The sequence below is a fragment of the Moschus berezovskii genome, chromosome 8, assembly GCF_049115385.1.
Source record: "Moschus berezovskii isolate FMDL1 chromosome 8, NW_MosBer_1.0, whole genome shotgun sequence".
Lineage (NCBI taxonomy): Eukaryota > Metazoa > Chordata > Mammalia > Artiodactyla > Moschidae > Moschus > Moschus berezovskii.
Window position 1 is genome coordinate 48,014,297 of NC_142467.1, and position 13,802 is coordinate 48,028,098.

Consider the following 13,802-nt stretch of genomic DNA (forward strand, 5'->3'; position numbering starts at 1 on the left):
AGACTTAAATGTAAGACCTGAAATTTAAAACTCTAAGACACAGCCAGAACACTGTTTGATTTAAGTCATAGCAGTATATTTTGAATCTGTCTCCTAAGACAAAAGAAATAAAAACAAAAATCAACAAATGGAACCTAATTAAACTTGAAAGCTTTTGCACAGTAAGGAAAACCATTGACGAAATGAAAATAAAATTTACTGAATGGAAGAAAATATTTGCACATAATAACTGACAGGGGTTAATATTGAAAATAAATAAATAGCTCATACAACTCAATATTTTAAAAATCCAGTTAAAAACATGGGCAGAAGATCTGAATAGACTTTTATCAAAGACATACAAATGGTCAACAGGCACATGAAAAGATGTTTGTAATAGCTAGTCATCAGAGAAATGCAAATCAAAACCATAATAAAATATCACCTCATACCTTTAATAATGGCTCTCATCAAAGAGACTACAAATAACAAATGTTGAGGAGGATGTGGAGAAAAGGGAATCCTTGTACACTGTTAGAAATTTACATTGGCTCAGCCACCATGGAAATTAGTAAGAAGTTTCCTTAAAAAACTGAGAATAGAACTCCCTTATGATCAAGCAATTTCACTCCTGGGTATATATACAAAGAGAAAGAAAACACTAATTCAAAAAGATACATCCTCCTCAATATTCACAGAACCATTGTTTACAATACCTAAGATACAGAAGCAACCTAAATATCCATCAACAGATGAATGGATAAAAATTTGTAGCATACACATAATGGAATTATCAGTTCAGTTCAGTTCAGTCTCTCAGTCGTGTCCAACTCTTTGCGACCCCATGAATCACAGCATGCCAGGCCTCCCTGTCTGTCACCAACTCCCGAGTTCACTCAAACTCATGTCCATCAAGTTGGTGATGCCATCCAACCATCTCATTCTCTGTTGTCCCCTTCTCCTCCCATCCCCAATCCTTCTTAGCATCAGACTCTTTTCCAGTGAGTCAACTCATCGCATGAGGTGGCCAAAGTATTGGAGTTTCAGCTTTAGCATCAGTCCTTCCAATGAACACCCAGGATTGATCTCCTTTAGAATGGACTGGTTTGACCTCCTTGCAGTCCAAGGGACTCTCAAGAGTCTTCTCCAGCACCACAGTTCAAAAGCATCAATTCTTTGGCGATCAGCTTTCTTCACAGTCCAACTCTCACATCCATACATGACACAGGAAAAACCATAGCCTTGACTAGACAGACCTTGGTTGGCAAAGTAATGTCTCTGCGTTTTAATATGCCATCTAGGTTGGTCATAACTTACTCATCCATAAAAAAGAATTAACTTCTGACATTTGCAACTATATGGATGAATATTAAGCTTAGTGAAGTAAGTCACACACAGAAAAATATGTTATCACCTATATACGAAATCTAAAAAATATAACAAACAAATGTCTATCACAAAACAAACTAGTGGTTACCAGTAGAGAGTGAAAGTAGGGAGGGAAGACAGGAGCATGTGATTAAGAGATATAGATAAGCAACAACAATATACTGTAGAGCATAGGAAACTACAGCAATATTTCATAATAACTTGGACTATAATCTATAAAAATATTGAATCATTGTTGTACACCAGAAACTGATACAATATTATAAATTAGTTATACTTCAATATTTTACAAAAGATTAATAAATTCTATGGGTCCAATGTATACTATGGTGAATAAACTCTGCAATGTATAATTAAAATTTGCTAAGAGAGTAGACTATGCCAAAGCCTTTGACTGTGTGGATCACAATAAACTGCGGAAAATACTGAAAGAGATGGGAATACCAGACCACCTGACCTGCCTCTTGAGAAACCTGTATGCAGGTCAGGAAGCAACAGTCAGAAGTATACATGGAACAACAGACTGGTTCCAAATAGGAAAAGGAGTACGTCAAGGCTGTATATTGTCACCTTGCTTATTTAACTTATATGCAGAGTACATCATGAGGAACGCTGGGCTGGAAGAAGCACAAGCTGGAATCAAGATTGCTGGGAGAAATATCAATAACCTCAGATATGCAGATGACACCACCCTTATGGCAGAAAGTGAAGAGGAACTCAAAAGCCTCTTGAGGAAAGTGAAAGAGGAGAGTGAAAAGGTTGGCTTGAAGCTCAACATTCAGAAAACAAAGATCGTGGCATCTGGTCCCATCACTTCATGGGAAATAGATGGAAAAACAGTGGAAACAGTGTCAGACTTTATTTTTTGGGGCTCCAAAATCACTGCAGATGCTGATTGCAGCCATGAAATTAAAAGACGCTTACTCCTTGGAAGGAAAGTTATGGCCAACCTAGATAGTATATTAAAAAGCAGAGACATTACTTTGCCAACCAAGGTCCGTCTAGTCAAGGCTATGGTTTTTCCCGTGGTCATGTATGGATGTGAGAGTTGGACTGTGAAGAAAGCTGATAGCCGAAGAATTGATACTTTTGAACTGTGGTGTTGGAGAAGACTCTTGAGAGTCCCTTGTACTGCAAGGAGATCCAACCAGTCCATTCTAGAGGAGATCAATTCTGGGTGTTCATTAGAAGGACTGATGCTAAAGCTGAAACTCCAATACTTTGGCCACCTCTTGCGAAGAGTTGACTCACTGGAAAAGACTCTGATGCTGGGAAAGGTTGGGGGCGGGAGGAGAAGGGGATGACAGAGAATGAGATGGCTGGATGGCATCACCAACTCGATGGACATGAGTTTGAGTGAACTCCAGGAGTTGGTGATGGACAGGGAGGCCTGGCGTGCTGTGATTCATGGGGTCACAGAAAGTCGGACACGACTGAGCGACTGAACTGAACTGAACTGAACTGAAGAGAGTAGAACTTAATGTTCTCATCAGAAAAAGAAAAAAAAGACAAATATGTAAAGCGATGGGTGTGATAGTTAACTCGATAAGAATAATTCTTTCACAATGTATGTATATATATCAAATCACCCCGATGTTCCGTTTCAATGTCTCAGAATTTTATTTGTCAATTATGCCTCAAAAATTATGCCTTTTTAAAGCTGAAATAAATAACAATGAAAAACATTCTACAAAACACTTGTTAAACAATCTTGCCTGCTATGCTTGATATACTGACACTATTAATTTTTTTCATCTCCTCCTGTATCCATGTATCTTTACCACATGACTTTAAGTTCCTCTCACTAAACCGAGTCCATTTCTCCATTCCTTGCTCCTACATTCGACCACAGAACATGCTCTGGCCAAGAGTGGGTCAGCAAATTTGACGCATACAGAGGCATGAAAGCTCTCGTGTGACTGGGGTCACTCTTCTGCAGTGAGAATGTGCCCAGGCTAGTCTAGCGGAAGGATGTGAGAAATGCATGAAGTACAGCCCAGTTACCCCAGGAAAGAGTCATCTGAGAAGCTAACTGCAAAACTTGAGAGTAAATCCAGTCCAAGACCAAAGACACCACTTGCTTTAATGGCTGACACTCAAGCTAAATAAAGCTTTATTGTCAGAAGACACAGAGGATTTTTTGTTTGTTTTTTTAATTTTGCTGCATACATATTAAATGGCAATCGATAACTAATACACTTGTCAGAGCTCTGAGCCTGAAGTATGTTTTCTCTTTGTTCAAAGGGTAGATTAGAAAGTTTTAGAGAGGTATTAAAATACTAGTGGGCTTCCCTTGTGGCTCAGATGGTAAAGAATCAGTCTGTAGTGCAGGAAACATGGGTTCAATTCCTGGGTCGGGAAATTCTCTGGAGAAGGAAATGGCAACCCACTCCTGTATTCTTGCCTGGGAAATCCCATGGAAAGAGGAATGTGGTGGGCTACAGTCCATGGGGTCACCAAAGAGTTGGACATGACTTAGCTTCTGAACAACAACAACAACAAAATATAAGCCCCAAGCTGAGAATGTCTCTTCAAAGTAATCAGGTGAATTGAAATAGAAATGAAAAGGGAAGAGCCTCACTATACAACTCAATGTAATTCATCATAGTTTATATCTAAAATCATCTCTGTACTTTGTCACACTTCGAGATACACTGCCTTAGCTCCTGCCCTTTCTGCCTTTTTCTTATAGACAATAGATGTATTGGGTTAGGGCTTCCCAGACAGCACTAGGGTTAAAGAATTTGCCTGCCAATGCAGGAGACTCAAGAGACATGGGTTCAATCTCTGGGTTGTGAAGATTCCCTGGAATAGGAAATGGTAACTTGCTCCAGTATTCTTGCCTGGAAAATGGGGCCGTAGAGTCAGACATGACTGAGCTACTAAGCGTGCATGTGCACATACACACACACACACACACACACACACACACATAGTTGACCAAAAAGTTCATTTGGGTGATTCTACCATGGTCTTGGGCTCACAGCCTAAAAACTAAAGCCCAACCCTGACTCAAATTCCAAGCACTCCATCATCTGGTCCAGGGCCAGCCCTCCAGACCTGCTCCCATTGCTTCCCTCTTTGCATAACCACTAGAACAACCCAACTTCTTCAATGTTTACTGATCACGTCCTGCAAGTTCTCAGTCAGAGCCAGGCACCAAGCTAGGAGGTTGGGGGGAAGATGGTATTTAAGATACAGCCTTTACTTTGGGCTCTCTGGATTAAGTATGTAAGCAACCATGTAATTCTCATATGTGAAGAGTGAGTCTGAAAGCTACAGAATTCATGGATAGTATCAGAAACGTTTAGGGCAGGAGAAGACTGAATCCAAGAAGGATCTCCAGGGGAGAGGATTCCTTTGGTTACAATGAAAGCTCTCCTGATTCTTCCGTCACAACCTAGAATAAGGGTTCATTTTTTATGAACCCCCATAGCACTTTATAGCTCATCATATATTATTTATACTTATTTAATCTAATCTCTCAGACTACCAACTGTTTAAAGAGCAGTGATCATTAATCTTTGCATCAACCACCGTAGTAGCAGGTCGTAAGGCAAACCCTGGGCACTAACACATTTGGCTGATGGATAGGTGAACAGATGGATGAATGGATGTATAAATGGAAGGTCATGACAGAAACAAATCATAATTGAAGACAATCTTTTGCCTCTCTGTAAGTTACTTTAGGTAGGTGGCAGCCTCATCGTGTGTTTTCCAAAACTGGCAGCCCACAAAGTATACCTTGGGAGCTTTAAAACCTACATATTCCAGGGACCTGCTTCCTTAGCATATTCTGATTCAATGGATATGGGATTGGACCCAATAATCCACATTTTAATGTCCCCAGAAAATTCTTGATCATCTAATCCAACAAGTGACCCTTGAGGATTATAAGTCTAATTTACCTGTCATATTGGTTCCATCATCTCACGTGTTCTATTTTAGAGATGTTGAGTCTCTCTTTTCTTTGATGACTAAGCCCATTCAGATAATCTGCATAAGGAAAATACTCCTATGATTTGGAAGTTTTCACAAGAAGATGTGTACTTTATTACAATAGTAATGAAAATTCACTGCCATGTATTAAGTACTTAACCAGTGTCAGGCATTCTGCTAAATGCTTTTATGAATATCTGCTAATTCAATCCTATCCCTAATAGTTTCATTTTAACCATTTTACTGAGATAAGATTGACACACAAAAAGCTGTATATATTTAACATATTTGGAGATGTATAACACCTACGAAATCATCACCACAATCTATGCCATTCTATGCTGGTCTCCCGCATTGCAGGCAGACTCTACTGTCTGAGTCAGAGGGAATCCATGCCATTAACATCTCAACTCCAAATGTTTCCTCCTGCCCTTTAAGTCATAAATCATTGCTTTTTGTGAGAAAAAATACTTAACAAATGATCTACCCTCTTAGCAAAATGTTAAGTGTACAGTATGATACTGTTAACCATAGTAAGAGTGATGGCCTGAATGTATCATCCCAAAATTAATATGTTGAAATCATAACAACCAAAAGTGATGGCATTAGTAGGTGGAACTTTGGGGAGGTAATTATATCATAAGACTGGAACCCTCATGAATGGGATTAGTGCTCTTATAAAATAGATACCAGAAAAATCGCTCCACCAACTAAGAACAGCCATGCACCCCACAGAAACCTATATGCAGGTCAGGAAGCAACAGTTAGAACTGGACATGGAACAACAGACTGGTTCCAAATAGGAAAAGGAGTACGTCAAGGTTGTATATTGTCACCCTGTTTATTTAACTTATATGCAGAGTATATCATGAGGAACACTGGGTTGGAAGAAGCACAAGCTGGAATCAAGATTGCTGGGAGAAATATCAATAACCTCAGATATGCAGATGACACCACCCTTATGGCAGAAAGTGAAGAGGAACTCAAAAGGCTCTTGAGGAAAGTGAAAGAGGAGAGTGAAAAGGTTGGCTTGAAGTTCAACATTCAGAAAACAAATATCATGGCATCTGGTCCCATCACTTCATGGGAAATAGATGGGGAAACAGTGGAAACAGGGTCAGACTTTATTTTTGGGGCTCCAAAATCACTGCAGATGCTGATTGCAGCCATGAAATTAAAAGACACTTACTTCTTGGAAGGAAAGTTATGACCAACCTAGATAGCATATTAAAAAGCAGAGACATTACCTTGCCAACAAAGATCCATCTAGTCAAAGCTATGGTTTTTCCAGTGGTCATGTATGGATGTGAGAGTTGGACTGTGAAGAAAGCTGATCGCTTTTGAACTGGTGTGTTGGAGAAGACTCTTGAGACTCCCTTGGACTGCAAGGAGATCCAACCAGTCCATTCTAAAGGAGATCAGTCCTGGGTGGTCATTGAAAGGACTGATGCTGAAGCTGAAACTCCAATACTTTGGCCACCTCATGCGATGAGTTGACTCACTGGAAAAGACTCTGATGCTGGGAGGGATTGGGGGCAGGAGGAGAAGGGGACGACAGAGAATGAGATGGCTGGATGGCATCACCAACTCAATGGACATGAGTTTGAGTGAACTCCGGGAGTTGGTGATGGACAGGGAGAACTGGCGTGCTGTAATTCATGGGGTCTCAAAGAGTCGGACACAGCTGAGTGACTGAACTGAACTGAACTGAAAATAGATACCACAGAGATCCCTTCATTCTTCCTGGAGTTATTTCTCCACTGATTTCCAGTAGCATATCCGGCACCTGCAGACCTGGGGAGTTCATCTTTCAGTGTCCTATCTTTTTGCCTTTTCATACTGTTCATGGGGTTCTCAACGCAAGAATACTGAAGTGGTTTGCCATTCCCTTCTCCAGTGGACCGCATCTTGTCAGAACTCTCCACCATGACCCGCCCGTCTTGGGTGGCCCTACACAGCATGGCTCATAGTTTCATTGAGTTAGACAAGGCTGTGGGCAGTGTGATCATCTGATTAGTTTCCTCTGATTGTGGGTTTCAGTCTGTCTGCCCTCTGATGGAGAAGGGTAAGAGGCTAATGGAAACTTCCTGATGGGAGAGACTGACTGAGGGGGAAATTGGACCTTGTTCTGAAGGGCGGGGCCATGTTCAATAAATCATTAATCCAATCTTCTGTTGATGGGTGGGGCTGTGTTCCCTTGCTGTTATTTATCTGGGGCCAAACTATGGTGGAGGTAATGGAGATAATGGTGACCTCCTTCAAAAGGTCCCATGCATGTACACTCAGTGCCCCGAGCCCTCCAGCAGGCCACTGCCAACCCATACCTCTGCCGGAGACTCCTGGATACTTACGGGCAAGTCCAGGGCAGTCTCCTGTGGGGTCACTGCTCCTTTCTCCTGGGTCCTGGTGTGCACAAGGTTCTGTTTTTTCCTGCCAAGAGTTTGTTTCCCAGTCCTGTGTAAGTTCTGGCAGCTCTTTGGTGGGGTTAATGGCAACCTCCTCCAAGAGGGCTTATGCCATATCCAGGTCTGCTGTACCCAGAGCCCCTGCCCTTGTAGCAGTCCACTGCTGACCCATACCTCCACAGGAGACACTCAAACAGAGTTCTATCTCAGTTTATGTGGGGGTTTCTGGGTCCTGGTACACACAAGGTTTATTTGAGACCTCTGAGTATTTCTGGAAGGTATGGGGTTTGATTCTAGATGCGATTTCACCCTGCCTACTGTCTTGCTGGGGTTTCTCCTTTATTCTTGGACATGGGGTATCTCCTCACAGCTGCTCCCATGCCACACATAGGTCTATGAATCAAGGCAAATTGTGAGTGATCAAACAAGAGACAGTAAGAGTGAACATCGACATTTTAGGAATCAGCCAACTAAAATGGACTGGAATAGGTGAATTTAACTCAGATGATCATTATATATATGACTGTGAGCAACAATCCCTTAGAGGAAATGGAGTAGCCACCGTGGTCAAGAAAAGAGTCCGAAAGGCAGTACTTGGATGCAATCTCAAAAATGACAGAATGATCTGTTAATTTCCAAGGCAAACCATTCAATATGCCAGTAATCCAAATTTATAACCCAACCAGTAATGCTGAAGAAGCTGAAATTGAACGGTCCTATGAAAACCTACAAGATATTTTAGAACTAACACCCAAAAAAGATGTCTTTTTCATTATAGGGGACTAGAATGCAAAAGTAAAGAGTCAAGAAATACCTGGAGTAACAGGAAAATTTGGCCTTGGAGTACAGAATGAAGCAGAGCAAAGGCTAATAGAGTTTTGCCAAGACAACACACTGGTCATAGCAAACACCCTCTCCCAACAACACAAGAGAAGACTCTACATGAGGACATCACCAGATGGTCAATACTTAATTCAGATTGATTATATTCTTTGCAACCAAAGATGGAGAAGTTCTATACAGTCAGCAAAAACAAGACCAGGAGCTGACTGTGGCTCAGATCATGAACTTATTGCCAAATTCAGACTTAAATTGAAGAAAGTAGGGAAAATCCCTAGACCATTCAGATATGACCTAAATCAAATCCCTTACGATTATATAGTGGAAGTGAGAAATAGATTCAAGGGATTCGATCTGACAGACAGAGTGCCTGAAGAACTATGGACATAAGTTCGTGACATTGTACAGGAGGCAGGGATCAAGACCATTCCCAAGAAAGAAATGTAAAAAAGCAAAATGGTTGTCTGAGGAGGCCTTACAAATAGCTGTGAATAGAAGATAAGTGAAAGGCAATGGAGAAAAGGACAGATATACCCATTTGAATGCAGAGAATAGCAAGGAGAGATAAGAAAGCCTTCACAGCGATCAATGCAAAGAAATAAAGCAAAACAACAGAATAGGAAAAGAAACCTCTTCAAGAAAATTAGAGATACCAAGGTAACATTTCATGCAAAGATGAGCACAATAAAGGACAGAAATGGCATGGACCTAGAAGCAGAAAATATTATGAAGAGGTGGCAAGAATACACAGAACTATACAAAATAGATATTCACGACCCAGATAATCACAATGGTGTGATCAGCAACGTAGAGCCAGACATTCTGGAATCGAGATCAGTGGACCTTAGGAAGCATCACTACGACAAAGCTAGCGGAGGTGATGGGATTCCAGTTGAGCTCTTTCAAATCCTAAATGATGATACTGTGAAAGTGCTGCACTCAATATGCCAGCAAATCTGGAAAACTCAGCAGTGGTCACAGGACTGGAAAAGGTCAGTTTTCATTCCAATCCCAAAGAAAGGCAATGCCAAAGAATGCTCAAACTACCACACAATTGCACTCATCTCCCACGCTAATAAAATAACGTTCAAAATTCTCCAAGCCAGGCTTCAGCAGTACATGCACCGTGAACTTCCAGATGTTCAAGCTGGTTTTAGAAAAGGCAGAGGAACCATTCAAAAGGCAGAGATCAAATTGCCAACATACAGTGGATCATTGAAAAAGCAAGAGAATTCCAGAAAAACATCTGCTACTGCTTTACTGAAAGCCAAAGCCTTTGACTGTGTGGATCACAACAAACTGTGGAAAATTCTTAGAGGGTGGGAATACCAGACCATCTGACTTGCCTCCTGAGAAATTTGTATGCAGATCAAGAAGCAACAGTTAGAACTGGACATGGAACAACAGATTGGTTACAAATCAGGAAAGGAATATGTCAAGGCAGTATATTGTCACCCTGCTTATTTAACTTACACGCAGAGTTAAAAACATTATGATAAATGCTGGACTGGATGAAGCACAAGTGGTAATCAAGATTGCCAGGAGAAATATCAATAACCTCAGATATGCAGATGACATCATACTTTTGGAAGAAAGCAAAGAAGAACTAAAGTGCCTCTTGATAAAAGTGAAAGAGGGGAATGAAAAAGTTGGCTTAAAACTCAATATTCAGAAAACTAAGATCATGTCATCTGGTCCCATCACTTCATGGCAAATAGATGGGGAAACAATGGAAACAGAGACTTTATTTTGGGGGGCTCCAAAATCACTGCAGATGGTGACTACAGCCATGAAATTAAAGGACACTTCCTCTTTGGGAGAAAAGCTATGACCAACCTAGATGACATATTATAAAGCAGAGACATTACTTTGCCATCACAGGTCCATCTAGTCAAAGCTATGATTTTTCCAGTAGTCATGTATGGATATGAGATGGACTATAAAGGAAGTTGAGTGCTGAACAATTGATGCTTTAGAACTGCGGTGTTGAAGACTCTTGAGAGTCTCTTGGACTGCATGGAGATCCAACCAGTCGATCCTAAAGGAGATCAGTCCTGAGTGTTTATTGGAAGGAGTGATGCTGAAGCTGAAACTCCAATACTTTGACCACCTGAAGGGAAGAGCCGATTCATTTGAAAAGACCCTGATGCTGGGAAAGAATGAAGGCAGAAGGAGAAGGGGACAACAGAGGACGAGATGGTTGGATGGCATCACCAAAATGATGGATATGAGTTTGAGTAGGCTCTGGGAGCTGGAGATGGACAGGGATGCCTAGCATGCTGCAGTCCATGGGGTCACAAAGATTCGGACAAGATTTAGTGACTGAACTGAACTGAACAAACACATGAAAAGATGCTCAGCATCGCTCATTATTAGAGGAATGCAAATCAAAACTACAATGAGATATCACCTCACACTGGTGAGAATGGCCATCACCAAAAAGTTTACACACAATAAATGGTGGAGAGGGTGTGGAGAAAAGGGAATCCTCTTGCATTGTTGGTGGGAATGTAAATTGATACAGCCACTCTGAAGACAGTATGAAGATTTCTTAAAAACTAGGAGTAAAACCACCATAGTATAAAGTGAAAGTCCCTCAGTCATGTCCAACTCTTTGTGACCCCATAGAATTCTCCAGGCCAGAATACTGGCATGGGTAGCCTTTCCTTTCTCCAGGGGATCTTCCCAACCCAGGGATCGAACCCAGGTCCCCCATATTGCAGGTGGATTCTTTACCAGCTGAGCCACAAGGGAAACTCAAGAATACTGGAGTGGGTAGCCTATCTCTTCTACAGTGGACCTTCCTGACCCAGGAATAGAACTGGGGTCTCCTGCATTGCAGGTGTATTCTTTACAAGCCAGTAATCCCAATCCTAGGCATATACCCTGAGGAAACCAAAATTGAAAAAGATACATGTATCCCATTGTTCATTGCAGGACTATTAATAATACCTAGAACATGGAAGCAAGCTAGATGTCCACTGACAGAAGCATATATAAAAAATTGTGGTATATATACACAATGCAATATTACTTGGCCATAAAAAGGAATGCATTTGAGTCAGTTCTAATCAGGTGGATGAACCTAGAGCCTACTATACGAGTGAAGTATGTCAGAAAGAGAAAGATAAATATCTCATACTAAGCATATATACAGAATCTAGAAAGATGGTCCTGAAGAATTTATCTGCAGGGCAACAATGGAGAAACAGACATAGAGAACAGACTATAGACATGGGGAGAGAGGAGGAGAGGCTGAGACGTATGGAGAGAGTAACATGGAAACTTACATTACCATCTGTAAAATAGAGAGCCAACGGGAATTTGCTGCATGGCTCAGGGAACTCAATCAGGGGCTCTGTATCAACCTAGAGGGGTGGGATGGGGAGGGAAATTGGAGGGAGGTTCAAGAGTGAGGGGATATATGTATATCTATGGCTGATTCATGTTGAAGTTCGACAGAAAACAACAAAATTCTGTAAAGCAATTATCCTTCAGTTAAAAAATAAATTAAAAAAAAGAATTATACCAATAAGACACATGAAGGATTAACCATTCTGTAGGTGTGTGATGGTTAATAATAAAAGCAGCTAACATCAACTGAGCATATGGAACATATAGCAATGATCTCATTTAAGCTTCACAGATAACCCAGAGAGATATGTATTGAAAACTAATTTACTATCATTCCTGTTTTATAGAAACCTATATTATGGCACCAAAAAAAGCTAGATAACCTGCCCAAATCCCCAAAGTTTTCTGTAGTAGAACATGAATTTCAACCAAAAAGTCTGACTCTGACATTCATGCTCTCACAATACCATATTGCCTCTATGGTGGTGTGACAGTGTAAGGACACCAGTAGGTTAGCATCCTTCACTTTGTAGTAATCTTCTTTTTATCAAAATCCTTTCACTTTATCCAGAGTGAAGTGTTCACAGAACTATAAGGTCCTTCATGTCTTGGTGCCCACCATATATTTTTGCTGAGCTTCCTGGATTCCAACTTAAATAATGGATGGTGCCCTGCAGTTTAGTTTTTTCACAAAGTTGCAGATGATGAGTTCCTGGTTAGCATGTCAGATGAAGGACAATATATTTTAATGCAAATGCAATGAGCTGGAACGACAGTATTTTCTCCAAGAGCCTTAACTAGGTTAGCATGACCTCTGAGAGGGGCCAGAATCCTAACAGCAAAGTTACAATAGAAGCTTATGGAGAGTTCTATGCTAATCAGTCATGTTTTACTGGAACGATTATGTTTAGCACAATGGCCATTTGCCAGCTTCAGCCAGGGCACCAGTTTTGGTCAGGTGACCAACTGAAAATAATAACTCAGAAAGTGCTGGGGAGGCCACAGTTAGGCAACAACATCCTAAACTGGTGGCAGAAGTGGGAGAAAGTGCTAGAACCCCAAAGAAAGAAGATTTTCTTATAGGAATTCCAGCACACATCTTGCCTCCGATGCAGTTTGTACTGAAGTAAAACTCCTGTTTTAGAGTTGATAGAAAGACTGGACCTCTGGGACATGAAAACAGAGTGGTGGGGAAGGAGAAAAAAATAAGAAAATTATTCTTCCGGTTAAGGACAGATTTCCCCTCCCACCTAATCTTTGCTTTTGGCACAAAGACTGTATTCTGCTGAAGTAAAGGGGAGATGCTATTTTATATGGCTTGGCCTAGCAAAATATCTCATCATCCCTTATGTTTGTTTTGTTTTGTTTTGGAATTTAGGGAATTGACAGAAGCTGAGCTGGTTGGACACAGACAAAACTAACAAAACAATCATACCAGACATTCTCTAGTCTACCTATTCATGAGTCTGTGAGAGTCAACAACAATCAAAGAAGGAAAGAAATAACTGAAGATGTACCACGGTGCCCCTTGGTATTTACAATGCCATCTGAACAGATTTCTAATGGTGTTCAAAAGATGCCTTGGCACTTTCCCAGAAATACTGAATCACAATCACAAGGGGAACCAGAGGAGAAATAATCTATATTTTTAAAGAAGCTGTTCAGATGATTCTACTGCAGGACCAAATCTGGGAATCTCTCATCTGGACCACACTTCCTCACATCATCACACAAAGGAAAAGCAGTGATGCTATTCTGGGTCCATCTTGCCCAGCATTAAGGCTCTAAAAGAGCTGTGACACAAAGAACAGTTGTTCTGTTTCCTGACCTTGACCCCAAACAACATTACATCAATTAATATTCACCTAGCACTTAATATGTGCCAGGAACTTTTAC